This window comes from Polistes dominula, unplaced genomic scaffold (assembly GCF_049000335.1).
Source record: "Polistes dominula isolate Pdom_NZ unplaced genomic scaffold, Pdom_raw_medaka contig_18, whole genome shotgun sequence".
Lineage (NCBI taxonomy): Eukaryota > Metazoa > Arthropoda > Insecta > Hymenoptera > Vespidae > Polistes > Polistes dominula.
In genome coordinates this window covers 2,539,277-2,566,861 of record NW_028301164.1, presented here as the reverse complement: position 1 = coordinate 2,566,861, position 27,585 = coordinate 2,539,277, and the positions used below count along the sequence as shown (strand labels likewise).

Sequence of the window (27,585 nt, the reverse complement as noted above, 5' to 3'; positions counted from 1 at the left end):
GTAGAAAGGCGTGAAAGGGGTTGAAGCATGACGAATCAATTATGCAACTACCCGGTTGGAACATTATGCAGCTTCGAAGCGAGTGTGACTGGAACGAACAAAAGCGAGAGGAGATAAGCGTAAACGAAAGAGTGAAATAACAGAGAAAAATAGAGAGAAGAAGAAACGATAGATCGAAAGATTGATCGACCGATCAATCGGTTTATTACATGGCACGATTTTCCTAGACACAATAGGTTCACCAAGCGCAAGGAGGAACAACGAGAAATTGCAAATAGATCACTAAAAAAAAAAACGACAGAAAGATATAACGAAAGAAAGAAAGGAAGAAAGAGAGTAGGGTGTGGGGAGAAAAAATGGAACAAAGTTCTCACTTTTACTTTTTTTCGATCGCTTTTCGCTCGTTGTTATGGAAAACGATCTGTTTTGTCGCACTGAGCGTGCCGCTATAAAAAAAATTTGTTTACTCGAAGAATAGAGAGTACGAAAGAGTACGATAAAGTACGAGAGAGAGGAAAAGAGACAGGACTTCCTCGTCCTGCACCTCCTCGTCCTTCACAACTCGACGAATCCACCAGCAATCTCCCTCCCCGTCATCCTTCTCCCTTTGGAAACAAGATGAATATGAAATGTGGCCTATGAATATTGATGAACGCACCGCGAAAATTTATAGTTGTCCGACGAACTAGGAAAACCGCGGTCTCGTCCGATAAAATATGGGGGGACAAGAGGGAACGAGGGAAAGAGGTAGAGACAACCGGAACGTTGTAGAAGGACCCTGGTGATTCTACCGTAGATCGTTATCAACCTAACACATTTCTACATTGTAACAGTCACAAGTACGAAACGAATGGTAAAGTTCTAATTGTAGGTATTTTTGAATTCCACTACTGTCTGAATCTCATATGGTAGGAAATAAATAAAAAAAACGCCGAGTTTAAAGTGTTTATCTAAATTCTATCCTATATCATATAGAGCAATATCAGTTTCCCACCCAAATAACGTGGAGTTTTTGAAATATAATAGTAAATTTTTAATTGTTGATTTATATAATGACAACTAATAGCGAGTGTTGAAATAGGACTTATAATTCTCAGTATAATTGAACGCCGGAATGAATATGCATTTGTGTACTCACTTGTTACATACTGTTATATCACATATATGTGGCATTTTAGAATTAAAATAATGCATATATGAAATATGAACAGTTTGCATTAGAAGTTCTACGATGACTCCAAAACAAGAATACTTGGTGCAGTATGACGATTGGAAAGTTCCTCGATTTGTTATTGCAGAAGGTCCATCGAAGAATTCATTCCACATCTTTTAAAAGGATGAAAATTCGTCGGTAGATCTATAATATAAAATAAAAGAAAACGATAAATTATATCTGCAAAATAATCCATAATCATATAAAATAAAATCGAATAAAATGTAAATAAAAATAGATACTTACAATGCATTCCAATGGGATGCAGCTCTATTGCACCATGGCGATGCACCTCGCGTGAATCTAAAAACGCGGTATAAACGAAAATAAGAAACTATAGATGAGTTTCTTATCGCGAAACCGAAATTTTGTTATACGACGAACAACACTGACTCTAATTCGCGTTTGATTTTAATTTAATACTCGCCCGATCACTGATTCTATAACTAATTCAAAATGAACTGCATTGCACGCAGTCAATTCAAACAAACACATTTCACACTTAAAAAAAAAAAAAAAAGTAAAGACAACACATTTTTTAAATAAATAAATAATACTTCTATTTACATCCCATAAGAAACCAAAATTCTTGATGAAACTCTTAATATTCTATTTTTTTCTTTGCTACACATATCTAAAGATATTTAAATTTATATTTGTTATAGAATTTTAGATAATTATATTTTTGATTCAGTATATAAATAAGTGCCTTCAGAAATGCCATTACATATATATATATATATATATATATATATATATATATATATATATATATATATATATATATATATATATATATTAACAAGTAGTCATTTAAAACATTGAGATAGAAGAAAATCTCAAAGATTTGTTGTTAAATCCAACGATGATCACCTGCAACAAGAAGAAAACTATATTAATCATACAATCAAGTGATACAGAATAGCCTAACATATGAATCGTCCAATTTACAGATGCACTTTTCAATTGAATTCATTATTTGTTTCATTCAAATCTCTATTTACCGATGCAATAATTGTAAATTTAAACGCGTATAATTTTAAATTTACATAAAAAAATATATATATATAAAAAAGAGGAAAAGTACAGATATCAAGTTACAAAAACAAATATCTATTAATTATTATAAAATACTTTTAAAGTGTATTATTCTATAGAAAAGATATTACAAGTTTAATAAAATACGACAAAAAACAGTGAAAAAATTTAAAGACAAAACAAGAAAAGAGAAATTACTTTAATATTTATTGAAAGTTATTTGAGCTTCAAAATTTAATAATAAGGGAATTTTAATGTTTTTGATTCTAATTAACTAAAAACTTCTGCATCTTTTTGATGATTTTGGGACACAAATTTGATGTCCCAAGGAGATGGAATGGTCCATCATCTCCAATTACAACTAGAAATTAATGACGAGCAAAGAAATAATACAATTAAATATAAAATATGACTAAAGAATCATTCTCAAAAGGTTCAAACATGATGTTGAACCTTTGAAAATAACTCAATAGTCTGTAGTTGCCCTCTTGAGCCACAATTAAGTGGGGGCCTCTTCGGCATTAAGCCTCTTCTTTCTTCATTCCCTGAAAACTGCATTTGGACATTTCCTGCGTGCCAGAAAGATAAGATTTTTCAAACTACTTTTGCAAATAAACTCGTACTTTGTTATGATTCTAGTTCTCAATTATTAAAAAATGAATTTATATTTCCCGTATACTTTTCTAATTCGTGGACCATCAATAAACTAAAAGTTCATTGACTATACACGAGAACATTTAATCGAATGTCCAAGCAGATAATATTTTCCCTCGATGACCTAATAACACTTCGCACTTTTAACGTCGAGTAATAAAATCGAATTGAAATAAATAGTGCAATAAATGTAATGCATTTTCTTGCAATACTTTTATTTCATTAATTCGTTATATTTAATTATATCAAATATTTCTAGTTGTACGAGGAAATCGCGATAGTGCGTAGTGCTAATCCTGAAATACTTAAAACTAAGTATCAAATGCATCAAAGAATTTGCGAATTTGATTCGACTCTATCTCGTTCGAGATAAAATCGAAGTAGAAATGAATCTTGCAAATGGTTGCAAATACCTTTGAATCATGATACATAATAAAGATCACAGAATAGTTACAAAATAAATTAACAAATCAAACATAATATAGAATGAGATGATCAAATTTTGTAACAATTCTGTATAAACCAGGAGGCGGAATTTCCACTCCGGAGTGGAAGTAAGAAGTCTAATACCTTTCCTGGATCCTACCTACTTAAAATTAAAGTTTTCACATTCATTCAAAGAAGTATGCTACCTGCCTGCCTATTATCCATATTTTTACCCCTTTTAAGAAAAAACATTCATACCCACCCACTCACTCCACGGTTCTCACACATACCACCAGGGTGCAAAAGCCTAAACTAGAGAGCATGCCCCGGGGCACCTCCGACACCCTAGCTCAACCACGTTTTCTAAACTTATATGCTAATGGGTATACGTACGTTTTGCTGTAATCGACTGCAAAGGCTAATGATTATTGCATAAATAACTAAAGCAAAAATACAAGTATACACTAGTATATATGTATGCATACTAGTAATATACAAGTATATCAAAGTTTCCACAAATAAATGCAGTAACTCTACTATGCAAACGATTATCAAAAAAATTAGAAATGTTTAATATAAATATAAGAATGAAGATAGATATGTAGAAGTAATACTTTAAGTATTTAATGATGTATTAAATGAATAAAAAATAACGCGAAACGATGTACAATACACACTACCTAATACGCACACACAGGTGTAAAGTACATCGTGCAATCACTAGCACAATAACAGCCGCCAATAGGGGAAAAAACTACAACTAAACCCACGCTAACTGTTTCTCACCCATACGTGTAACGCCTGGGCACACGCATAGATGAGAACGCAGAAAGTATGGGGGGGAGAAACGGGAGATTAGTATATTAGAAGCTGAAAATCCTGATCTAAAAAATATGATTAACACATATATAAATATATCAAAAGATTTTAATAAAAATTCATCTAAACGGGCTAAGGACTCTACAAGTCATTTGGTGAATAATGACTTAAACAAGCGAATGAAAAAAAAAGTTACCCCATATGAAACAATTATAGTTTCGAGGTAAGGATGTATTAAAAGACTCTACGATGATGATGAATATTTTTTGCAAACCTCGGACGACTTTTTCATTAAATGGCTGTTCTAATGAAAGAACTGGGCTTTGAGCCGCCACTTAACTGCCAAAGTCTATCCGTCGCGAATAAGTTTGTCTTCTTGCTCATTTATTTAAAATATCGAAGTATCGATTATTTATTAAATATCAATAGATTATTCTCGATTAGATAAACTATGTACGAAGCAATGCATGTAAGACATTTATTACATACTTTTCTGGACGAAAACGAGTAAATTAATGCTCAATTTCATCACTATTGACCACGAACAAAACACGTAATAAAAAAGAGAGTGCATTTATTAATTGCATTATTAATTAAATGAATTTAACCGATGAGACAAGAAAACCTATCCTAAACTAATAATAAAACATACAATAAAATATACAATTTTCATGAGTAACTCCTAAAAAGCAATTACTCATGTGCTCGTCAATAATTTATTTAAATAATTACAACCAGTAACTCGTGCCGATTAGGACCTTTCATCCTCGGCATGATTGAGCACTGGAGGGACTTTAAATAAAAACTCACGGTTTAAGAAGTTCTGCGATGGCTCCAAAACACTCCTACTTCGCAGCAAGTATTGTAGTCAGACGATAGAAGACGATACTCGATTTACCATTGAAGAAGATCCACCAAAAATCCATCGAAGATCCATCGAAGAATTCATCCAACATCTTTGAAAGGAAGAGAATCCATGGTTATATCTGTAAAATAAAATAAAACAAAACAATAAGTTATCTGGAATATTATCCAAAATCATATAAAATAAAATCGAATAAAATGTAAATAAAAATAGATACTTACAATGCATTCCAATGGGATGCAGCTCTATTGCACCATGGCGATGCACCTCGCGTGAATCTAAAAACGCGGTATAAACGAAAATAAGAAACTATAGATGAGTTTCTTATCGCGAAACCGAAATTTTATTATACGACGAACAACACTGACTCTAATTCGCGTTTGATTTTAACTTATTACTCGCCCTATCACTGATTCTACAACTAATTCAAAGACTGCCTTGGTCGCAGTTTGATGATACCACCATTACCATTGCTTTGCAAACTGTCAAGTTTCTTTACCGAAAAAACGAAACTTTAATATACGACGATCAACACTGACTCTACTATATTCTGCAACAGAAAAAGAAAAATAACAATTAATATCATCATCTTTATGAAGAAACCATTAAATTTATCATAGAAATGTTTGATAGGAAAATATACTCACTTGTAGTCTTCATTGATGATTGCAGGATGGGTATCCTACCCTTAGGATGACGACGTAAAAAATAAAATTAAATAAAAAATCTGAAAAGCTGAAACATACTAAAAAATATAATGCAACATTTCCTGTAAATCATTTCTGAAGGCAAGATACATTAAAAGATGTGTTGTCATAAAACGTTCAAAAACTCCCGTATTGCTTCGCGCACGATTGCAATCTGAAACAAAAATAAAAAACAATACTGTTAATATCATTACAATCAATGAAAACCATTGAAATTTTTTTGTAATTATTCAATATAAAAGTATACTCACTTTGAATCTATATCGTTGAATACACGATGGGTCTCCTACCCTTAGGATGACGATGAATTAAATGTTTAAAATGAAAAAAAGAAACTGTGGCGAGTTCCTTTACCGAAAAAATGAAACTTTAATATACGACGATCAACACTGACTCTACTATATTCTGGAACAGAAAAAGAAAAAGTACAATTAATATCATTGTCTTAATAAAAAAAATTATTAAAATTATTAAAGAAATGTTTATTAAAAAATATAATTACTTTTAATCTTCTATGATGAATGCACGATGGGTATCCTACCCTTAGGATGACGATGAATTAAAAAAAATAAAAATATAAAACCTGAAACATACTAAAGATTATAGTACAAAATATTTCTTGAAAATTATTTCTCAAGGCAGGACACGTTAAAAGATGTGTTATCATAAAAAAAAAATCAATGTTCATTATAAAAAGAAAGTGAAATAATCTATGAGAATTGAAATTATTAAAAGTAAAAGTTATTAAATATTTATGAAATTTATCAAAATATGCAACTATTTGCTTGCTAAATTACATACCAAGTATGTAATGTTAATAAAAATATTAATTAGAAATCTTTAAAGTTGTCTAAATAAAACAATAATTGTATCAGCAAACTTAATAAAGAGTAACATAAAAAATAAACCAGTTTTTATACCATTCTATGCAATGAAAAAGTATTAAAATCAAAACGATAACGTTAGAAATAAAATTATTAAATAATTTAATACGCTTTATTTTCGTAGATGTTGTCTTGTTGAAGAATGGAAGACGAATACGAGGTACGTTACTACATAACCTTGGTAGAGGAGATCTCGGGAGTGTCGAACGCTCGGCTATTATACCTATGTTATCGGCTGTTTACGTTTTGTTGTTGGAAATTCGACGAAGAAAATTCCTCGAGAAATTCCTGGAAATAAAAATACACATTTATATAATAGCTTATATGTCGAGTGTATTGTTTTCTTATTCTTCCTCTCTCTCTCACACTCCTTCTCTCTCACTCTTTCTGTAGTATTTCTATATGCTTATATGCTTATACTTAAAAAAAATAATGCTCACCTCGCCGTATATGGAGAAGATAAAAAAAGTTGCCACAAGATTAAAAGGTTAGTGAATTCGTATTATAACTCTTCCCATGTTAAGAAAACTACAAGAAAGTAAAATATGAAAACACATATAAAAATTATGCATGTAGTATGCATTTGATATATAACATTCGTTATATATCATTTAATATATAACAGGAAGGTGTACATAAAAATATTAATTGAAACAATTACCTGAAATTAACGGGATAACAAAATCCGCTGCACCAAGTATACAGATCGCAGATTAAAAAATTCGAAAGATTCGCCATATTGCAGTGCATAAAGCAGGCGCATAAGACTGGCGCGAAAATACTGCATGCGCGAAAATGATGCGCAGTAGATTTTCTTTCCACCTATAATAAAAACAAATTTCGAATGATTAAAAATACGATATAGAAGCATAAAAATTGTCAAAATATACTCAAAAAATCAAAATTGATCCTTATATCCTTTATATATTATAATAGAAAGGTGTAAACCTTACAAAATATCTATTAATTACCTGATCTTAACGGGACGATGACACTCCGATGTGTTCTCCACGAAAGACGCCATGAAACTGAAGAATTCGGACGAAAGCTTGGCCGTGATTGGCTAATTCATTTTTTTGAACAAGAAAAGGGTCATCACGGCTTCTTACACGGACACAATCTGACCTTCCTCATGACCACGCTGGTCAAACTACATATGATAATTTATTTATTAAATAAATTAAAAATCATTTCTATTTTTCTAATAAATGTACACAATACTTATAAATATTCTAAAAATAATGAATAGAATAAAGACAATGTAGACATTAAGAGATCTTTGTCGTTTTGCATAAAAGAATACAATCGTATAGAAGAGAATTGTCGATAGAAAAATGTCTAATATGAAATGTAGCATATGAAAGAATAAATTCCTAAAATCTGTATCGATAAAGAATCCTCACAATTGAAATACTTTCAGAGATGCATAATTGTTTTAAAAATATTCATAATAACGTTTATACACGATTCACACACGAAGATTATTCCACATGCTTTTCTATGCTATAAGATACTACATGCTCTTTATTCTATTCATTATTTTTAGAATAATTATTAATAACGTGTACGTTTAATTTCTAATCAACAAAAGAAACATAAATTTAGAACATATCAAAATTAGTTTCTATTTAATGTACCTTAAATCCTATGAAATGTTTAAACCAATGTATATGCATAGAAACAATCTGAAATGTAATTAGAGAATATTAGAATGATAAAATAATTGTTAAATAATTAATATAAGTGCATATTGTTATCTAATAACTTATTACATATGATCTATGTACCTTTCTTTTCAAGATTCACCTTTTAACTGAGGCATTATCCTCTGTGAAAATGCTTTTATTTTAATGTTGTTTAGGTTATTTTCCAAATGTTGCCCATGTATGTAACAAAATAAAACATTCCAATTAAACAGAGATTAACATTATAACTCTCTTCATGTTATTACTATTTTTATTAAATACACATGTAACTTGTAATCATTATAAAAATAATGAATACAATAAAAAGAATGCATAATATAAACATTATCTCATTGCTCACGAGAAAACAATCATGTAGAAAAGAAATCTTGTCAAAGAAATTTGCAAAACAATTGACAATCTATCGCTTGCCAACAATAGAAAAGTCCCTATAATTTGTTTCTTCAACGTAAAAACTCGCCTTTATGATAAAGATTTAATTTTATACGTGTGGCAAGCGATAGATTGTCAATTGTTTTGCAAATTTCTTTGACAAGATTTCTTTTCTACATGATTGTTTTCTCGTGAGCAATGAGATAATGTTTATATTATGCATTCTTTTTATTGTATTCATTATTTTTATAATGATTACAAGTTACATGTGTATTTAATAAAAATAGTAATAACATGAAGAGAGTTATAATGTTAATCTCTGTTTAATTGGAATGTTTTATTTTGTTACATACATGGGCAACATTTGGAAAATAACCTAAACAACATTAAAATAAAAGCATTTTCACAGAGGATAATGCCTCAGTTAAAAGGTGAATCTTGAAAAGAAAGGTACATAGATCATATGTAATAAGTTATTAGATAACAATATGCACTTATATTAATTATTTAACAATTATTTTATCATTCTAATATTCTCTAATTACATTTCAGATTGTTTCTATGCATATACATTGGTTTAAACATTTCATAGGATTTAAGGTACATTAAATAGAAACTAATTTTGATATGTTCTAAATTTATGTTTCTTTTGTTGATTAGAAATTAAACGTACACGTTATTAATAATTATTCTAAAAATAATGAATAGAATAAAGAGCATGTAGTATCTTATAGCATAGAAAAGCATGTGGAATAATCTTCGTGTGTGAATCGTGTATAAACGTTATTATGAATATTTTTAAAACAATTATGCATCTCTGAAAGTATTTCAATTGTGAGGATTCTTTATCGATACAGATTTTAGGAATTTATTCTTTCATATGCTACATTTCATATTAGACATTTTTCTATCGACAATTCTCTTCTATACGATTGTATTCTTTTATGCAAAACGACAAAGATCTCTTAATGTCTACATTGTCTTTATTCTATTCATTATTTTTAGAATATTTATAAGTATTGTGTACATTTATTAGAAAAATAGAAATGATTTTTAATTTATTTAATAAATAAATTATCATATGTAGTTTGACCAGCGTGGTCATGAGGAAGGTCAGATTGTGTCCGTGTAAGAAGCCGTGATGACCCTTTTCTTGTTCAAAAAAATGAATTAGCCAATCACGGCCAAGCTTTCGTCCGAATTCTTCAGTTTCATGGCGTCTTTCGTGGAGAACACATCGGAGTGTCATCGTCCCGTTAAGATCAGGTAATTAATAGATATTTTGTAAGGTTTACACCTTTCTATTATAATATATAAAGGATATAAGGATCAATTTTGATTTTTTGAGTATATTTTGACAATTTTTATGCTTCTATATCGTATTTTTAATCATTCGAAATTTGTTTTTATTATAGGTGGAAAGAAAATCTACTGCGCATCATTTTCGCGCATGCAGTATTTTCGCGCCAGTCTTATGCGCCTGCTTTATGCACTGCAATATGGCGAATCTTTCGAATTTTTTAATCTGCGATCTGTATACTTGGTGCAGCGGATTTTGTTATCCCGTTAATTTCAGGTAATTGTTTCAATTAATATTTTTATGTACACCTTCCTGTTATATATTAAATGATATATAACGAATGTTATATATCAAATGCATACTACATGCATAATTTTTATATGTGTTTTCATATTTTACTTTCTTGTAGTTTTCTTAACATGGGAAGAGTTATAATACGAATTCACTAACCTTTTAATCTTGTGGCAACTTTTTTTATCTTCTCCATATACGGCGAGGTGAGCATTATTTTTTTTAAGTATAAGCATATAAGCATATAGAAATACTACAGAAAGAGTGAGAGAGAAGGAGTGTGAGAGAGAGAGGAAGAATAAGAAAACAATACACTCGACATATAAGCTATTATATAAATGTGTATTTTTATTTCCAGGAATTTCTCGAGGAATTTTCTTCGTCGAATTTCCAACAACAAAACGTAAACAGCCGATAACATAGGTATAATAGCCGAGCGTTCGACACTCCCGAGATCTCCTCTACCAAGGTTATGTAGTAACGTACCTCGTATTCGTCTTCCATTCTTCAACAAGACAACATCTACGAAAATAAAGCGTATTAAATTATTTAATAATTTTATTTCTAACGTTATCGTTTTGATTTTAATACTTTTTCATTGCATAGAATGGTATAAAAACTGGTTTATTTTTTATGTTACTCTTTATTAAGTTTGCTGATACAATTATTGTTTTATTTAGACAACTTTAAAGATTTCTAATTAATATTTTTATTAACATTACATACTTGGTATGTAATTTAGCAAGCAAATAGTTGCATATTTTGATAAATTTCATAAATATTTAATAACTTTTACTTTTAATAATTTCAATTCTCATAGATTATTTCACTTTCTTTTTTATAATGAACATTGATTTTTTTTTTTTATGATAACACATCTTTTAACGTGTCCTGCCTTGAGAAATAATTTTCAAGAAATATTTTGTACTATAATCTTTAGTATGTTTCAGGTTTTATATTTTTATTTTTTTAATTCATCGTCATCCTAAGGGTAGGATACCCATCGTGCATTCATCATAGAAGATTAAAAGTAATTATATTTTTTAATAAACATTTCTTTAATAATTTTAATAATTTTTTTTTATTAAGACAATGATATTAATTGTACTTTTTCTTTTTCTGTTCCAGAATATAGTAGAGTCAGTGTTGATCGTCGTATATTAAAGTTTCATTTTTTCGGTAAAGGAACTCGCCACAGTTTCTTTTTTTCATTTTAAACATTTAATTCATCGTCATCCTAAGGGTAGGAGACCCATCGTGTATTCAACGATATAGATTCAAAGTGAGTATACTTTTATATTGAATAATTACAAAAAAAATTTCAATGGTTTTCATTGATTGTAATGATATTAACAGTATTGTTTTTTATTTTTGTTTCAGATTGCAATCGTGCGCGAAGCAATACGGGAGTTTTTGAACGTTTTATGACAACACATCTTTTAATGTATCTTGCCTTCAGAAATGATTTACAGGAAATGTTGCATTATATTTTTTAGTATGTTTCAGCTTTTCAGATTTTTTATTTAATTTTATTTTTTACGTCGTCATCCTAAGGGTAGGATACCCATCCTGCAATCATCAATGAAGACTACAAGTGAGTATATTTTCCTATCAAACATTTCTATGATAAATTTAATGGTTTCTTCATAAAGATGATGATATTAATTGTTATTTTTCTTTTTCTGTTGCAGAATATAGTAGAGTCAGTGTTGATCGTCGTATATTAAAGTTTCGTTTTTTCGGTAAAGAAACTTGACAGTTTGCAAAGCAATGGTAATGGTGGTATCATCAAACTGCGACCAAGGCAGTCTTTGAATTAGTTGTAGAATCAGTGATAGGGCGAGTAATAAGTTAAAATCAAACGCGAATTAGAGTCAGTGTTGTTCGTCGTATAATAAAATTTCGGTTTCGCGATAAGAAACTCATCTATAGTTTCTTATTTTCGTTTATACCGCGTTTTTAGATTCACGCGAGGTGCATCGCCATGGTGCAATAGAGCTGCATCCCATTGGAATGCATTGTAAGTATCTATTTTTATTTACATTTTATTCGATTTTATTTTATATGATTTTGGATAATATTCCAGATAACTTATTGTTTTGTTTTATTTTATTTTACAGATATAACCATGGATTCTCTTCCTTTCAAAGATGTTGGATGAATTCTTCGATGGATCTTCGATGGATTTTTGGTGGATCTTCTTCAATGGTAAATCGAGTATCGTCTTCTATCGTCTGACTACAATACTTGCTGCGAAGTAGGAGTGTTTTGGAGCCATCGCAGAACTTCTTAAACCGTGAGTTTTTATTTAAAGTCCCTCCAGTGCTCAATCATGCCGAGGATGAAAGGTCCTAATCGGCACGAGTTACTGGTTGTAATTATTTAAATAAATTATTGACGAGCACATGAGTAATTGCTTTTTAGGAGTTACTCATGAAAATTGTATATTTTATTGTATGTTTTATTATTAGTTTAGGATAGGTTTTCTTGTCTCATCGGTTAAATTCATTTAATTAATAATGCAATTAATAAATGCACTCTCTTTTTTATTACGTGTTTTGTTCGTGGTCAATAGTGATGAAATTGAGCATTAATTTACTCGTTTTCGTCCAGAAAAGTATGTAATAAATGTCTTACATGCATTGCTTCGTACATAGTTTATCTAATCGAGAATAATCTATTGATATTTAATAAATAATCGATACTTCGATATTTTAAATAAATGAGCAAGAAGACAAACTTATTCGCGACGGATAGACTTTGGCAGTTAAGTGGCGGCTCAAAGCCCAGTTCTTTCATTAGAACAGCCATTTAATGAAAAAGTCGTCCGAGGTTTGCAAAAAATATTCATCATCATCGTAGAGTCTTTTAATACATCCTTACCTCGAAACTATAATTGTTTCATATGGGGTAACTTTTTTTTTCATTCGCTTGTTTAAGTCATTATTCACCAAATGACTTGTAGAGTCCTTAGCCCGTTTAGATGAATTTTTATTAAAATCTTTTGATATATTTATATATGTGTTAATCATATTTTTTAGATCAGGATTTTCAGCTTCTAATATACTAATCTCCCGTTTCTCCCCCCCATACTTTCTGCGTTCTCATCTATGCGTGTGCCCAGGCGTTACACGTATGGGTGAGAAACAGTTAGCGTGGGTTTAGTTGTAGTTTTTTCCCCTATTGGCGGCTGTTATTGTGCTAGTGATTGCACGATGTACTTTACACCTGTGTGTGCGTATTAGGTAGTGTGTATTGTACATCGTTTCGCGTTATTTTTTATTCATTTAATACATCATTAAATACTTAAAGTATTACTTCTACATATCTATCTTCATTCTTATATTTATATTAAACATTTCTAATTTTTTTGATAATCGTTTGCATAGTAGAGTTACTGCATTTATTTGTGGAAACTTTGATATACTTGTATATTACTAGTATGCATACATATATACTAGTGTATACTTGTATTTTTGCTTTAGTTATTTATGCAATAATCATTAGCCTTTGCAGTCGATTACAGCAAAACGTACGTATACCCATTAGCATATAAGTTTAGAAAACGTGGTTGAGCTAGGGTGTCGGAGGTGCCCCGGGGCATGCTCTCTAGTTTAGGCTTTTGCACCCTGGTGGTATGTGTGAGAACCGTGGAGTGAGTGGGTGGGTATGAATGTTTTTTCTTAAAAGGGGTAAAAATATGGATAATAGGCAGGCAGGTAGCATACTTCTTTGAATGAATGTGAAAACTTTAATTTTAAGTAGGTAGGATCCAGGAAAGGTATTAGACTTCTTACTTCCACTCCGGAGTGGAAATTCCGCCTCCTGGTTTATACAGAATTGTTACAAAATTTGATCATCTCATTCTATATTATGTTTGATTTGTTAATTTATTTTGTAACTATTCTGTGATCTTTATTATGTATCATGATTCAAAGGTATTTGCAACCATTTGCAAGATTCATTTCTACTTCGATTTTATCTCGAACGAGATAGAGTCGAATCAAATTCGCAAATTCTTTGATGCATTTGATACTTAGTTTTAAGTATTTCAGGATTAGCACTACGCACTATCGCGATTTCCTCGTACAACTAGAAATATTTGATATAATTAAATATAACGAATTAATGAAATAAAAGTATTGCAAGAAAATGCATTACATTTATTGCACTATTTATTTCAATTCGATTTTATTACTCGACGTTAAAAGTGCGAAGTGTTATTAGGTCATCGAGGGAAAATATTATCTGCTTGGACATTCGATTAAATGTTCTCGTGTATAGTCAATGAACTTTTAGTTTATTGATGGTCCACGAATTAGAAAAGTATACGGGAAATATAAATTCATTTTTTAATAATTGAGAACTAGAATCATAACAAAGTACGAGTTTATTTGCAAAAGTAGTTTGAAAAATCTTATCTTTCTGGCACGCAGGAAATGTCCAAATGCAGTTTTCAGGGAATGAAGAAAGAAGAGGCTTAATGCCGAAGAGGCCCCCACTTAATTGTGGCTCAAGAGGGCAACTACAGACTATTGAGTTATTTTCAAAGGTTCAACATCATGTTTGAACCTTTTGAGAATGATTCTTTAGTCATATTTTATATTTAATTGTATTATTTCTTTGCTCGTCATTAATTTCTAGTTGTAATTGGAGATGATGGACCATTCCATCTCCTTGGGACATCAAATTTGTGTCCCAAAATCATCAAAAAGATGCAGAAGTTTTTAGTTAATTAGAATCAAAAACATTAAAATTCCCTTATTATTAAATTTTGAAGCTCAAATAACTTTCAATAAATATTAAAGTAATTTCTCTTTTCTTGTTTTGTCTTTAAATTTTTTCACTGTTTTTTGTCGTATTTTATTAAACTTGTAATATCTTTTCTATAGAATAATACACTTTAAAAGTATTTTATAATAATTAATAGATATTTGTTTTTGTAACTTGATATCTGTACTTTTCCTCTTTTTTATATATATATATTTTTTTATGTAAATTTAAAATTATACGCGTTTAAATTTACAATTATTGCATCGGTAAATAGAGATTTGAATGAAACAAATAATGAATTCAATTGAAAAGTGCATCTGTAAATTGGACGATTCATATGTTAGGCTATTCTGTATCACTTGATTGTATGATTAATATAGTTTTCTTCTTGTTGCAGGTGATCATCGTTGGATTTAACAACAAATCTTTGAGATTTTCTTCTATCTCAATGTTTTAAATGACTACTTGTTAATATATATATATATATATATATATATATATATATATATATATATATATATATATATATATATGTAATGGCATTTCTGAAGGCACTTATTTATATACTGAATCAAAAATATAATTATCTAAAATTCTATAACAAATATAAATTTAAATATCTTTAGATATGTGTAGCAAAGAAAAAAATAGAATATTAAGAGTTTCATCAAGAATTTTGGTTTCTTATGGGATGTAAATAGAAGTATTATTTATTTATTTAAAAAATGTGTTGTCTTTACTTTTTTTTTTTTTAAGTGTGAAATGTGTTTGTTTGAATTGACTGCGTGCAATGCAGTTCATTTTGAATTAGTTATAGAATCAGTGATCGGGCGAGTATTAAATTAAAATCAAACGCGAATTAGAGTCAGTGTTGTTCGTCGTATAACAAAATTTCGGTTTCGCGATAAGAAACTCATCTATAGTTTCTTATTTTCGTTTATACCGCGTTTTTAGATTCACGCGAGGTGCATCGCCATGGTGCAATAGAGCTGCATCCCATTGGAATGCATTGTAAGTATCTATTTTTATTTACATTTTATTCGATTTTATTTTATATGATTATGGATTATTTTGCAGATATAATTTATCGTTTTCTTTTATTTTATATTATAGATCTACCGACGAATTTTCATCCTTTTAAAAGATGTGGAATGAATTCTTCGATGGACCTTCTGCAATAACAAATCGAGGAACTTTCCAATCGTCATACTGCACCAAGTATTCTTGTTTTGGAGTCATCGTAGAACTTCTAATGCAAACTGTTCATATTTCATATATGCATTATTTTAATTCTAAAATGCCACATATATGTGATATAACAGTATGTAACAAGTGAGTACACAAATGTATATTCACTCCGGCGTTCAATTATACTGAGAATTATAAGTCCTATTTCAACACTCGCTATTAGTTGTCATTATATAAATCAACAATTAAAAATTTACTATTATATTTCAAAAACTCCACGTTATTTGGGTGGGAAACTGATATTGCTCTATATGATATAGAATAGAATTTAGATAAACACTTTAAACTCGGCGTTTTTTTTATTTATCTCCTACCATATGAGATTCAGACAGTAGTGGAATTCAAAAATACCTATAATTAAAACTTCACTTGGACTATTGTTAATACCTTTTAAGGAATAAGGGTAAATAATATCTTTATAAAATTTTAAACAACGTTTATTTTATAAGTCATTTTTAGACAAAAGTATAGTCTTGATACTTTTGACTGAAAATAGACAATTTTAGTGTGCGGAATTTATGAATAGAAATGTTATTTTGTTTTATATAATTTGATTATTATTAAAAAAAACGTATTAGATATGAATAATTTTCATTCTTTGAAAGAAAAAAAAGAGAACAAAAAAGAAATAAATAAAATCCGAACAGAGACGGTTCTCGTCAATTATAAATTATACTGTTGTCTCTATTGCTCTTCCTCTCTTTCTCACACAGTAATGGAACATATATAACTGATGGTTTTGCATTCGAAAAAAAAAAAAAAATTTTTAAATAAAGGAAAAAAAAGAGTGAGAGATAAAAAAACAAGAAAACGTAACGAAAAGTGAGTAAAAAGAACGGAATCGAAATCGTGGGGCAAGGGGAATGGAATTTGATATGGCAATCGTGTTTCCGTTTTTCCTTTGCCGACACTCTTTCTCTCTCTCCATCTCTTCCTTTCTCTCTCATTCTATCTCTCTCTTCCTTTCTCCGTTGTGTTGTATTTTCTCACTACAGACCAGAAATCACCGCAGACGTGTGTTACGGTCTCGTCTAACACCCAACAAGGATTTAGTTCTCGAAAGGACATGGCTGGAAGGGAACGAAATCGTGGCTAGTACTTTGGTAGTTCAGAGGGATACGAGACGAGACCAGCAAGGAGTGATGGGAAGGGGTGACAAAGAGAGAGAGGGAGTGAGTAGATGGAACCGAGGGAGATGTAAAAGTAGGAAGCAGACCTAGATGGAAGAAGATAGACGATGAAGCGAAGGACGAAACGAAGGATGAGACTATGTTGAACGCGAGAAGGAAGAAGAGAGTAGTTAAGAGAGAGAGTGAGAGAGTGAGAGGGAAGGAGTGAAGGGGGAAGGGAAGAGGGCAGCTGATGGCACGACGATATCTTGGACTCTTGAAACTTACCGGATAGACGAACTCGAGGAAAGTTTTCCTACCGTCTTCCTGCTCCCAGTTCCTTGATAGTTAAAAGTTTGCGCGAGCTGGTGTTGATCTACTTCACCCACGCTCGGATTAATCGTGATTCCTTCCTTTATATATAGATATAGATATAGATATAGATATAGATATATAAGTGTATGTAGATATATATAGGATAGATAGATATATAGGTAGATAGATAGGTAGATAGATAGATAGATAGATGGACAGATAGATAGATAGTCAAGTGACTTAAGAGAATCTGCGACAGGGTGAGAATGATGACGTAAAGTAATTGAAATAAAAGGAAGCAGACGGACGAAACGAGAAAATTAATCGTCCTAGCGCGTGCCTTCTTCCCTCTCTCTCATTTTATCTTTTCTTTATTCTCTCTTTAGTTAGTTTATCTTTCTTTTTCTCTCTTTCTCTCTCTCTCTCTCTCTCTCTCTCTCTCTCTCTCTTCTGTATTTGCACGGGCCAAAAAGAAAAGAGAGAAAATCATCCCCCGAACTCGTTCGTGCATGCGTTTCAATGACCTTCTCTCGGATAGCACCGTAAGTATCGACCGACACCTCGACGATCCTTCCAATCTCTTTTCTCCATCGTGTAGTCGAGCTTAATGGGCAACGAGAACGACCCCGGCACGATTAGTGCATGTCTACCAGGGACAAGAGACGATTTAAACGATTTATTTACGAGACTATCGATACCTATCTAACACGTTACTTCGATCTATATCACGTTGGTAATGGAAATGATTAAAAGATAAACTTATTTTATTTATTTTTTTTTATTTCAATTTGGTTTTCCTCTCTCTCTCTCTCTCTCTTTCCGATAAAAATTTGCTCGTTAATTTTATTGATAATAATTATGACTGCATAATAACATCCTTTTCCTTATATTTTCATTAATTTATCGTTTAATTATGTTTCGTATCAAATTTATTTCGTATTTTATAATCATGCAAAATTGTACAATCGAGTTTAATTTCATTTTGAAGATTCATCTAATTTTTTCAAAGTTTTCTTTTAATACACGATTTAATATTTATCTGAAACGTTTTAACAATAACTTATGATATAAATAATCATAGCAAACCGGATAAATTGATCGACTTAATGAGATGGAGAGAGAGAGAGAGGCCGGGGAGGTTGGTAAAAAGTGTTTAGATGATATCTAACGATGGACGGGTATATATGCATATCTAGGATAAAATTTCAAACTGGCACGAGTTTAAATATTCATCTAAAAGAAAAGTTGATAACACGGGGAGCTGTGCCATTTTGAAATATATCGTATATCGATCGTAGAGAATCACGAAAGGGTCAAGTGTATTCCGATAGCAATCCGATGGTTTTTTCGATCGTCAACGATATCCCGCAAAATGGAATTTGGTTTCTTTTATTTCTTTTGTTCTTCAGTTCCTTCATCGTAACGTTGAATAATATCGTCTCGCAACTATCGCGGAAATGTCATCGATTTCATCTCGCACACACCTTTTTATCTTCTGTCCTTTCTTTTAAGGGCGTGAAACGAACTATCAATGATTTCGCAATTTTTGTGCTCGGATATAATTGCTTTAATATTATTTTTGACACGCGCGTGTGTATAGACGTGTATAAATATATATATGTATGTATAGTTTGGAAGGTAAAATTTTAACGAGCTTCCAGAGATCCCGTGTTGGCTTTCGTTAGAAACTCAAAGCTGTCATTGACCGGTAACATACTTAACGAAGCTTTCTGGTTATTCAAAGTCCTATAGAGAAAGAGGTGAAGAGTATGGAGTAGGAGAGTTACCTAAAACTTTTACTTGAAAAGCTTCTATTTTATCGGATAGTCGAGACATGAAAATATTATAAATTTAAATGTACGATATACGTTATAACAACATATAACCAACCCAACCATATATACATATGTTTTGCGTACATTCGTGTTTTTAATCTCCTCATGCTTTCTCTCTTTTTCTTTCTCTCTCTCGGTACTTTTCAAATCCTATTTTCATTTCCAACTAACAATAAGGGAAAACAATGCATTAAAGTTTCGATTTTAATTCGAATATAAATTGTTTAAATATTCAATTGAGATGACACAGTCATATATATGCATATATAATTTTCTATCAATAAATATTACATCGTGTTAAATTAAAGAAATGTCGTGGATAAATGGTTTATTGATGAAAATATCAATGGAAATATTAAAATGTATATATGCAAGTAGGTAAGTAGGCATTCTAGGGAAGAGAATAATTGAAACGTTTTCACTTGGATGATCTCAAAACGTCGTAATTCTTGCGTATCAGCGAAGCACGCGTGAGAGCAACGTTTATTAAAGTCACACAGCTGGCGTGGCCGTAAGACTGAATTATATTTTCAACGAACCTAGCCCCGTATCTTCCAAGCACGGCTGAGTGTATTTTACATAAGAGACACAGGTGGCATTAGCTGGGACGATCTTTTCCGCAAATGAACTCTATCTACAAACTCTTTCTTTTATCTCCCTTTCTTTCTCGTTTTCTCTTTCTATCCCTTTTCTTTGTCACTATGCATAAATCATATTTCGTTATTACGTGAGGAACTGTATTATGATACGCATTAACTAATAACTCGAAAAATTAATCCTTTAAATTGACGTAAATTTCTTCTCTCATTCTCTTTCTCTCTTCTCTCTCTCTTTCTCTTTCTCTCTTCTCTCTTTTATTTCTTACAAAATAAATAATTATTGGACGGATTGTTTTAAACAATCCCTATCGATTTGATATTTCTAATTAACATATATTTTTCTTTACATCGAGGAGAACGTTCAAAGAAATCCAATACACCTACATATAAATTAAATTAAAAAAAATTAGTGGTAATTTGTAATTATATATTCCATTTATATTTCTATTAAAAATACATTTATCTTAATTTAAGTGCAAGTATCGAGTTACCTGTAGAACTCATCTCGGTTTTTTTCTATTAAAAAATATTCAATTGAATTATTTCGTATCAGATAGACTCGTACATTAGATCACCCAAGAAATTCCTCCAGATTTCGACAAAAAAATAAAACAACAATATTATATAACATTATATATAATTCGTATATAAATTGAATAAATCGGTACGAACTTTTTCCTATACAATTAAATATTTTAACATAACGAATTGCGCGAAGAAATAACAACAACAACAACAGCAACAACTCGAGGTAAAAGTATTCTTCTGTATTTCTATGTTGAAAAAGGTTTCGAATGGTACTACAGAGTAACGACGTCGCGCCAGGTAATTACTCGATCGTAATTCTCGATGTTCGATCGAAAAACGATCGGCGACGTTGCTAGCACGACGATCGGGAACTCAATTCCCGAATTTTCCGCGTGACCAGGTATTTCATTCTACCTATCGGCTAGCGCCTACCCCCTTCCCCAAACCACCCATACCCTCTTTTCACCTCTTTCCTCTCATCTACTTCATCTCTCTTTCTTTTTTTCTCACATATACACGTATACACATAAATACTTTTTCTTCTTTTTTTTATCCCCCATCCTTCCGTAGCCAGTTTCCATCTCCACTCACCTCGCTAATCCACCGCCTTTTCTCGCTACGCGTCTGTTTACGCTAGCTATCGGTTTACGTTTTCCAAACCCTCCCCCATCTCCTTTTGCCCCTTCATCACCACCTCCACCTCCACCTACATTTCTCCTACCACTTTTTTTTTCTATTACCTCTCGCACGAATTGTTCTTCCTTCTACGTAGATAGCACGTTCGCATGTTACTAGAAAATAAGATTTTGTGCTAACATTTGCGAGTCACTGTACACATATATATATAAAGTAATAATAACGGGGATTGGCATCTGATAGATTTTTCTTTTTTCAAACTTTTTACGTGATTCGAATCGGTAAATTTTTATTTGAAAGTTTTTTTCATAATTTATTTTCAACAGATGCGCAATTTTTTTTTTTTTTTTTTTTTTTTTTTACGGAAATCAATACACGTTAATTACGATGATAAAGTAAAAAGATAAAATAATTTTAAATTAATATGATGCACAAAGTTAAGGATTTAATTTAGTTTGTTCTAGTATTTTTACATGATCATTTTTTTGTTAAATTTGTCTCAAATTGTAAAAAAAAATTAAACAATTTTTTCCTATGAAAAATCAATGCACGTAAATTATGATGATAATAAAAATAATTGAAAATACGAGAATTTATGAAACAATATAATAGATCTAACTAATTCATTTCTTTTATAAAACTTCGTATGTGATCAATAGTTTTGTTAAATTACTATTAAATTTATTATGAATTGAGGAATATTTTTACATATATCCAAAGTACGTGAATTTTAATGAAACAAAATGTGAAATGATAAATGAAGTTACATACGAAGAAATAGTTTAAATACACAGACACACACATACAAGATGAAGCTCCCAAACCTCGTAAAGGGATGTTCGTGGTAGGCACACACGAAGCAATAAACGATTCGAAGAGTACACCTCGCAAAAATCAATACAGGATAATATCCGCGCCGGCATTCTGCATTTTATAGTTTTACCAGTCGTACACACGAAAAACCAATGAAAAAGAGAAAAATTTAGAGAAAAGGAAGAGAGAGGAAAAGAGGGTGGGGGCAAAGAAAAAGGAAAAAAAAATAGAAAAAGAGAGGGAGTTAGGTCGCATTGAAACCTTCGCCGCCATTGCAACCTTCCACATTCATTTCTTCCTTCCTTCCTTCCTTCCTTCCTTCTTCTCCTTCTTTCTCCAGTGCTTCGCAGTTTAACAAGGGGGTTCTTACGAAACTCTAGGACGGAAAAATAAAATCTAGACGGTTGACATCGAGCAACTACGATGGAAGGACGAAAGAGAGTGAGAAAGAAAAAAAAAGAGGAACGAGGAAGAAAACTGCATACAGACAGAATTAGATTAGTCGATGTACTTTTCTTGGTCAGTCCTCTTAACTTCTTTTTACTGGACGGAAAAAACCTAGCTGATCCTGAGAGTCCGTTCTTGCGTGCACATGAGCGCACGTATCTATACATACATATATATATATATATATATATATATATATATATATATACATCCACATACGAATGGCAGAGAGAGAAGGAGAGAGTGAGTCCCGAAAGATACACAATGGGTGAGTTTCACACACGCCGATGCCTGAGAATCCAATTAGTTGTATTTCCGCTCGGAAGAGACTCGGGGGGCCTATGCAAATAAATTTACCTTGGTACTCCATCTCCATACCCCACCTGTTCTCCCCCTTCTCCTACTCATTTCAACCCTTTCGTAGTCTCTTTTCTTTCTCTTCTTATTCCTTCTCTTTTTCACTCACTTTCTCACACCACACACGAATACTCTCTCTCATTCTCTTTCTCGTAATAGTAATACTAACTCGTCTTCGTCTTTTGAACATGCAAATACACACGTATATATACTTACACAGATATAATTCATCCCCTTCTTTTCTTTTTTCTCTCCTTTATCATCCCGTTCATCCTTTTTCTTTCTCTCTCTTTCTCTTGCTTTCACTGAAGTCCACAGCAGAGACTCTAATTCCTCTCGTTACATTGTACCGTTCCTCCTACCCTCCTGGGACTACTCGATTCCGAGACATAAACAAGAGGATTTTCCAGCTATACCTACCTGCCACCACCCTTTTTCCCCTCTCTTTCTATCTCTCTTTTTCTTTCTTTCATACCCCCAAATTTCTTCCATTCTGTTTGATTTTTTTGGTCTCTTTTCTTATTCTTTCTTTTTTAATTTTCACTCAGTCAGGCTCTCATTCACCGACGATGCTACTACCCTCTTTTCGCTAACAACTCCAAGATTTCCAATAATTTCTCTTATCAAATCGCGCGTGCCTTTTATTGGATAATGATCCATATTTAGTTTATTCATTTTTTTTATTCCTTCTTCTTCTTCTTCTTCTTCTCTCTTTTCCTCTTGCTTTTTTTTCTTTTAATCTAAAATTAAATTAAATTCTTGCTCGAAAGATGATTTTTTATATAATAAAAGGAAAGGGAACATCGAACGATCGTTTTCAATATAAAAAAATAAAAATAAAAAAATGGAAAATTTACTAGCATAACTTTCAGTAATGCAGAGAGTAATGGAATGATTGAATTGAAAAAAAAGTAATAAAGGTAAATTTATGTTTAAAAAAAGATCTTATTAAATCGTTTGCGAATCTTAAAATATTTTATCTATATATATATAACAGTCGAGATTTCATTATTGGAAGAAAAAATCAGATAATTTTTCTAAAACGAGTGAGGTGAAACTTAGGGTAATAAAATGATAAAAAAGGGTTTATACAAAGGTTAAGAAAAGGGATGTAAGAGATAACTTGGTAAAAAAAAATAGTCGAAGGGGCATTGAAAAGAAACACGTTGAGAGAAAAAGTAAGTTGTTTTACACTGCTAGATTCGTGTGTTCTCGAGTGGTAGAGAAAGAAAATGGTTGGAGAGAAATAAATGTGAAGTATGCAGAAAGAAGTGAGCTAGCTCGTGTTGCTAACGTTCACAAAAGTGAGGATCAAATGAGAGAAAGAGAAAGAGAAAGAGAAAGAGAATGAAAGTAGGAAAGAGAGAAGGAAAGATAGAGAGAAAGAAAAGGCAGAGTAGAATGGCATGCAAATAGGGGATACGAGTCGACGAGATGAGATGCAACTCGGTCCATTGCACTTTGTTAGCCGCTTGCAAACGAAATATAACGTTGAAGTTAATAACTAATTAAAAAGATGTACAAATGTTTTCTTTTCTTTTGAGAAATATGTATGTAGGTGGTATAAAGTATATAGACTTTTAAGTAGGATCACTATAATGAGACGTATAAAATGTATTTCATTATATTGGGTCGGGTAAGAACTTTTTTCGCATTTTAATATAATACAAAAGTTAAATAAGGGTTTCTTTTATCTCATATTTTTTTTATGTGTACCTTATAGTAAAAACAATTTCAAACTATTAATCTATCTACACAAAATAATTTGGTAATATCGTTCAATTTGTTCCATCATTTCATCGATTTTACCAGCGCGATGCAAACTTTATTGAATTTTATTTTTATATTCCCACGTTTTGGGAATGCTAAAATTTTTTGTTTAATTATATATTCTGTGATATTTAAGCTTTTAAACGTATTTATTTATTATTTGATCCGATTATTATTACCGGAATTATGCAATTTTTATTAATCAACAAAAAATGCGAAAAAACACTTTTCACCATCCAATGTATTGAAAAGAAAAATATGTCCAAGAGTACTCCATCGTTGAAAATGCAAATACTTCAAAGATAATGACTTTTAATCGAGATAAGAGTTCTCTAGAGAGCTCGCGAAAAAGATTATACTCTATTGGGGATTTAAAATTTGTCTTGTTTTTTTCTTGTTTTTTACTGCCAACGTTAATATCCTTTCTTCCATTTCTCACATTTGATTCAGAAGTTAAACACGCAAAATGCTTGGAACTAAACGGATTGGCAATCATTTTCATGCGTTATACGCTAATTGGAATCAAATTAGATAGTTCACGATACCGTGAATTTGACGAAACTCGGGCGTGAATAACACGCAAGATCGGTTATTACGTTTGAGCCTACCACCTTGGTTTTCATTACGTATACGATTGATAACGAGCCGATTCGTTGGACTGATATTAACGAGCTTACCCTTTCATTGTATCCACATTGTTAGAACCCGTTTACAGAATCTATCTGTAATCTATGAATTTTCATTGTTATCCTTATCGTTAATTAATTACACCTGTATCATTAAACGCAAGAATTTCTATGATTTTTCTTAACTTTTTTCTCCCCAAAGATCTTGAATCGTTGACTATAGATATTGTAATAACTAGACGTAAAAATAAAAATAAAACAAAAATATAAAAGGAAGACAAATAAAAAAAAAAAAAGGAGAGAAGTAAAAAAAAATACTTCCTGTACGCTTTCGTATACACAAATCTGCCTTCACGAGCTGCCGTACACACCATTCATTGTCTTTCGTTTTGATTTGCACATTCATCACATCCCGTTCGAGAATCTCTGTTCACATCGATAAATCGAGAACCGTTCACGCGAACAAAGTTACCCTGTGGAATTCTCTTCTAACTCCGCGATATTCGGACGATGTAAAATATGTAGAAACGTAATTGGTAACTTTCAAAATACATTCTGTTTAAATACACGCACATACACCCACTAAATACCCACATACGAAAAATATCCAATTGTTCTAGCGATGAAAACATTATTTTCATAAGGAAGTTTGAGCATACGCGTAATCTTTCTTTACATTTTCCTAATTCCAAACTATTTGTGTGTAATAGTGAAAAGGAAAAAAAGAGAAAGAAAATTAAATAAAATAAAAAAAGAAAGAAAATACAGAAAAAATATAAAAGATGGTTTTACGTTTTCTTTTTTTTCTTTTTTTTTTTTTTTGAGGGTTGTGTCCTCTATTCAAATATAAAAGTCCGTTTCAAACGATAGGAGAATCAAATTCGTATATGCATCTATACTGTTAGGTATATGTATATATATAAATCTATATATGTGTATATGTGTATATATGTATATGTATATATCTAAACGAAGAGAAATATATTTGTTATAAAACGAGCAAAGTAACGAGAAGGTAGATACATAGATATGTACGTAGGAAAAGAAGAAAAATGTTCGTTTGCCGCATGACATATTGCTCGTTTCTATAGCTACGATCGAGCGTGTGTTCTCCGTTGTTTACGCGTATTATACGTTTAAATGCACTTGTGGTAACATACAACCTTGCCATCGTACATCACCCGGACGTTTTTCCTCCTTTTCTCGTTCAAAATTTTTCTACCTGTATTCTGCCATTCTCTGTATCTTACTATTTACCTCTCTCTCTCTCACTCTTTTTTCTGTCATGTTTTTTCTTTGTCATACTGATAAACCCTACGAACGTAGAGAATCGTTTGATAAAATCCGAAAGAGTGGTGAGACGAAAGTAACCGAAGAAAAATTATTCGTTAATAGAAATCCAAGATGTTTCATTTTTATTCGTATGAAATATTTGTTCACGAATATTTTATGATTTTTTGAAAATAAAATAAAACAATGTATATATATTTTTTTTTTTACAAATATTAAATCATTAAAATACATGCAATTATAAAGCTGTCACAAATGGATATATGAAAATATAAATTACTGATTTATTTTGTTGATTCTGATAGAAGATATAGGTGACGTCTCAATAATTTCTTTTTTTTTTTAACATTTTCGTATATTATTGATTAATCTGTAACAAATGTATATTTTGCCATGTATATTTTAAATAACATTTTTATTTTTAATCATAAAATAATTTTGCATTTCTATAACTATTTATGAATAATATAAAATATCATATACAATTGTGAATATGAAATAATTCTCAACAGTAAGATCATTTTTATCAACAACAAAATACAAAAGAAAAAGATACTTACGAGAAGTAAAGGGACGAACAACGAGAAGAAATAAAAAGATCCCTTTAGGACGATACATCATGGAAGGTTTTTATTTATGATACAATTTAGAGGATCCTAATTCTCGTTCATCGGCCCTAAAACAAGAGAAACGTGGTAATCTCTGACCCTCCTAAAGAAAACGTGACAAAGTACCCTAAAAACAAACGATTTATTTTCCTTCAATTAACTTTGCACTTCTAATGCAATGTCAAGAGACAACACGTTCGTCCACTCGACGACCAACGTTTCCAAACAAATAGGAACCGAGACAAACGACTAGTTGGTATCACACGTTGTTAACTTTTCAAACTAATCGATTTGAAAAAGAAAAAAAAGTCAATTTCACTCTCTGCTCGACACTTCGAGATGGAAAATAATTTGGA

General features: G+C 31.1%; 5 long non-coding RNA genes across 5 annotated transcripts; 2 read left to right on the top strand and 3 right to left on the bottom strand.

The window, feature by feature from the left end:
- Positions 1 to 5,064: 5,064 nt before the first annotated feature.
- LOC149030498 (uncharacterized) lies at positions 5,065 to 6,427 on the bottom strand. The gene is made up of 5 exons (XR_016178668.1): positions 6,225 to 6,427; positions 5,974 to 6,127; positions 5,663 to 5,876; positions 5,237 to 5,565; positions 5,065 to 5,136 (listed from the first exon to the last, which is right to left on the bottom strand). It is a non-coding gene; the product is annotated as an uncharacterized LOC149030498 (long non-coding RNA).
- A 329-nt stretch (positions 6,428 to 6,756) lies between these two features.
- Positions 6,757 to 7,710, bottom strand: LOC149030497 (uncharacterized). The gene is made up of 4 exons (XR_016178744.1): positions 7,578 to 7,710; positions 7,268 to 7,428; positions 7,047 to 7,134; positions 6,757 to 6,894 (listed from the first exon to the last, which is right to left on the bottom strand). It is a non-coding gene; the product is annotated as an uncharacterized LOC149030497 (long non-coding RNA).
- A 2,107-nt stretch (positions 7,711 to 9,817) lies between these two features.
- Positions 9,818 to 10,771, top strand: LOC149030496 (uncharacterized). Its single transcript, XR_016178743.1, has 4 exons — positions 9,818 to 9,950; positions 10,100 to 10,260; positions 10,394 to 10,481; positions 10,634 to 10,771. It is a non-coding gene; the product is annotated as an uncharacterized LOC149030496 (long non-coding RNA).
- A 481-nt stretch (positions 10,772 to 11,252) lies between these two features.
- Positions 11,253 to 15,530, top strand: LOC149030495 (uncharacterized). Its single transcript, XR_016178669.1, has 4 exons — positions 11,253 to 11,557; positions 11,656 to 11,869; positions 11,967 to 12,295; positions 12,426 to 15,530. It is a non-coding gene; the product is annotated as an uncharacterized LOC149030495 (long non-coding RNA).
- A 2,169-nt stretch (positions 15,531 to 17,699) lies between these two features.
- LOC149030494 (uncharacterized) lies at positions 17,700 to 23,650 on the bottom strand. Its single transcript, XR_016178692.1, has 3 exons — positions 23,152 to 23,650; positions 22,643 to 22,737; positions 17,700 to 17,818 (listed from the first exon to the last, which is right to left on the bottom strand). It is a non-coding gene; the product is annotated as an uncharacterized LOC149030494 (long non-coding RNA).
- Positions 23,651 to 27,585: the final 3,935 nt, after the last annotated feature.